The 4,061-nt window shown below is 38.9% G+C and overlaps 1 protein-coding gene across 2 annotated transcripts in view; it reads right to left on the bottom strand.

Annotated features, from left to right (window-relative positions):
* keap1a (kelch-like ECH-associated protein 1a) overlaps positions 1-1,680 on the bottom strand; it is a 16,775-nt gene extending 15,095 nt beyond the window's left edge. Inside the window, exon 1 of one of the 2 annotated variants that reach the window (XM_032499954.1) lies at positions 1,237-1,680. The gene's annotated coding sequence lies outside the window, so the exon portion shown is untranslated. The remainder of the gene's footprint in view (positions 1-1,236) is intronic. The other variant, XM_032499951.1, reaches the window with a different exon arrangement.
* Positions 1,681-4,061: the final 2,381 nt, after the last annotated feature.

Here is a 4,061-nt window from a genome sequence, read left to right as displayed (position 1 = left end):
CTATCTATCTATCTATACCGTGTGATTGACATTTGAGAACACGCAGAACAGATACATGTATGTATTGACACATGCGTTGCAACAATTTGCTTTGTTCCAAATAAAAAAACATGTATTCATTATTTTTATTATTGATTCATCTAGGCCTACCACTTATTATTTTTTGATTAATCATTGAATTGTTTGGTCTAGCTATATAATGTCAAAAACTATTTTTATTTGTATTATTATTATTATTATAGAAGAAGCAAAAAGCAGTTAATTTCTGTATTTTTCTTTAAAAAGACTGTAAAACTGACTGATTGAATAATCAACCAAATGTTTCAGCTCCAGTTTCTTTGTAAAGTATAATTGTATCCTCTTCCTTGATGATAAATTATGTTTTATTTTTCAGCAGGGAGTATTTGTTTAGTATCTAGAGCTGAAACAATTATTTGATTATTGACAGTTTTTGGGGGGGGATTATTTGCTTTTCATTTTGCGGTTTCATTTTCCCAAAGCAAAAGTTGCTTGTTTTGTTTCCAACATAAGCCCAAAATATAATGGCAAAAACTGCAGCAAGCTGCATGAAACAAGATAATTATTTAACTATTTTTTAAAGATTATTTTTGGGCATTTTTAGGCCTTTATTTCCACAAGACAGATGAAGACATGAAAGGGAAAAGAGAGGGTGACATGACATGTAGCAAAAGGCCGGGTGACGGAGTCGAACCCGCGGGCGCTGCGTCGAAGAGTACACCGCTATATGTGCGCCTGCTCTACCGACTAAACCGGCCACATAATTATTAATGTTTTAATCGATTATTTTAACTGTCAGCGATTCATTTTCTGTGATCCACTTTTTTTGAGTTGTGTCAGGCCTTTAAAGAGTTGGTTCTTCATGAGGATGCTTTCATAACCTTAACAAACGACTGAATATTGACTCTACATGAATGACAGACAATGAACAAACACAATTTGCTGAAGTTTCAATTCCCCTTTACGAGTCTGCGCACTAGGCCTACTGAGGAAACCAAATGAAAGGTCGACAAAATACATACATTACCGGATATCTTTACTGTTAATGCGACCGTGGTAAGGAGTACAGGCTAGCATAGTTAAACACAACAAATGTCACACATACGGTCGTGCGCGCGGCGACAACAACAACGTTTAAATGATTTTGTACCAAGGGCGGGTCCACCCAGCACATGAAACCAACACTTTTAACTTTGAAACATATGAAGATTTACTCACCTAAAGCAGCACGTCAATGGCAGCCGTTACACGCCATGTCAAATGAGAACAACACAGAAATCACTTCGGGAAGTTTCCGCACGGCTTGTCCGGCAGCAGGAAGTCTTCCCCGGTCGCTGGCTGCAGCTTTCCGTCCCGCCAGGAAAGCAGGAGATGTTCCACTCTTCACATTAAAAGGCCAAACGAGAGGGGTTGTGAGTGTCTCTGCTGCTACTGCTGTTGCTGTTGCTGTTGTTGCTGCTCTGCGTCGCCGCCGCGGGCAGACTTCCAGGGGCTGCGGTGGTGGAATGTATGCATCAACATGACTTTGCAACTCTGAGTACACTGGGCGGTTGGTTACTGAGACCTACATGGCAACAAGTCAGCGGCAGCATTCCTCAAACGGAAAATGAACCTCGGCCAGAAATGCAAGAATTATTATGTAACCGTTACACTGCTGAAACATACAGCAGGATCCCACGCGTGCACGCGCGCGCGTACACACACGCGCACACACACACACACACACACACACACACACACACACACACACAGGAAATCCACAGCAGTTTATTTGAATGATGATTCATGAAGTCAAATAAAAACGAAACAGCCTTTGGATCTACCCATTTAATTTGTGCCCTGATGAATCATCTTTTGGCTGGTGGTGATGTGTCAACAGGCCCACAACAAGTAGTAAATCCTATTATAAAATACTTTCAGACTATGGTCATTTCGTACTATGGCCATCTCACTTTACTTTACAATACTTTTTAGATAATGCCACTTTACATTCATTCAGTACTTTATGCACATTGTCTGTTGTTTGCATGTTGTTTGTTTGTTGGTTTGTTTTTTACTGTGGAAAAACTGCTTCTGTAATAAGTGAATTTTCCCCATGGTGGGATTAATAAAGTATTATCTAATCTAATTCAGGGATAATGTAAGGGGGAACTTTATCAACTGCTTAAACTATATCCCTTGTTAAAGGTGTGAAATTAGACCCATGACGGAAAATTAATTAACAGCAACAACATGGCGTATAATATAGTCACAGTGGAGCCTGCTTTTCAGTGCCAACTTTTTGGCGCAACAACAAGCAGTAGGCTATTTGCACAATTATTATTTTAATGACCTTTCAAAGACCATAATGTTATAATGTAATACAGTACATTGTTGGAAACAGAAAATATAACACACGTAAATGTATTGCCTACAGATAAAATGGGCAGGGACGGGACCAAATCTTTTATGAAATGTCTCCCCTGCTCTGTCCTGTCAGGAAATCCTCCAAAGGGAGTGGGCCTGGGGGGCAGACTAGATGACAAAACGGGTGGACTTTGCTGAGTCATGCAGATGGCTTTTTGTACCTATTTTTCACATTGGCTTAAAACTTGTGCGTAAAGTACGTTCTGTGTTTGCCTTGTGTCCCTTTAAGGGTAGGGAAAATGATCCTGCTCCTTAAGATAAATACACTTTTTTTAGAGACTGTTTTTTTATCTGAAAAAAAGTGCCACACCGTTGAAAAAAGAGTAAACTAGTGCATGAAAAGTTTGTGTTTTGAAGCTACAAAGTTTTCACGGGACATTGACATCAAGATTAGTTGTTTATTACCATGGTCCGCAGCAAAAACTAAAACCATAATCCCCGAACTGTTTGTCTTATTAAGTGAAGGAGCTTGTTTAACAGACAGAGAGTCAACATACAGAACTCCCTTAAGAAAACCATGAATTTCAAAATATCATTCTGAACAAGAAAAAAGCTTAAGGGCTTATATCCATTGTGCTCGCTGTATTTTTTATTGTCCATGAAGTACATACACTCATCCTCTTGGAGTGACTATTCTACCAAATATAATCTACACCCCTCACTTTTGCAGTTTGGGACCACATCCTGACCACATGGTACACAGCCAGACCTTAGATATACCTTGACATCCTGTTCATGGACATCTCAAACAACAGGAGAGTTGACAAGTCCCACCCTTGGCAGATGGCCACACTGAAAATGCTTAACTTAATTCTGAAGCAAACAAACAGCTCTGGCTCTGTACATCATGGGAATGAATGACTTGCAACAGCAAACAGTCACCTGGTCCTGGACCTCATGAAATAACCATCACAAGCTTTCCCTCGTTCTTCAAAACTCATGGAGACTTGTTTAGCAGGAATCCAAGTTAATTATATATGTACATTATAACCCCAGACACATAGAGTCATTTCAACAAGTTCTGATAATGATAAGTGTCTTTATCTAATTTGCATGTCTGGTGGAAACTTCACTTTATCCTTCACTAAACTTTTATTTTGTAGTGCTGGAAATCCTGATATTTTGAGAAAATCTTCGTGACATATGTAGTGGTCAACTAAGGTGACATTAATAAAGTGTGTACTGTATTTTTAAGGCAACATCATAATCCACACATAGCACACCACACCCATTAAGCAACACCAAAAAAACAAACACACTGAAAATCGTCTGCATAGTTTAATGTCTGCAGATTGTTTCTCTTACACATTAAAACAAACAAACAGCAAATCCATGATGTTACTGGATATGATCAGTGTCAAACCATCAATAAGGCTGCTATTTCACGTGTAACAGATGATCACGGGACTCTCTTTTAGATATATTTGTCATTTTTACTTTTTTTATCTTTTATTTTTTGGGGGTCAGATGACTAAGTCATTTGTACAGTCCCTTCTATAAGTTATCTCATCTGGAAATACTTGTTCAAGTAACACAAACTTCAGTTTATTCGCATATTAGCTTATTCCTGGTGCAATAAACATATAAATGTCTTCCATTGAGGGCGGCTCTGGCTCAGTGGTAGAGCGGTTGCCTGC

The sequence above is a fragment of the Etheostoma spectabile genome, chromosome 20, assembly GCF_008692095.1.
Source record: "Etheostoma spectabile isolate EspeVRDwgs_2016 chromosome 20, UIUC_Espe_1.0, whole genome shotgun sequence".
Classification (NCBI taxonomy): domain Eukaryota; kingdom Metazoa; phylum Chordata; class Actinopteri; order Perciformes; family Percidae; genus Etheostoma; species Etheostoma spectabile.
This window is presented reverse-complemented; position numbering and strand designations above follow the sequence as displayed.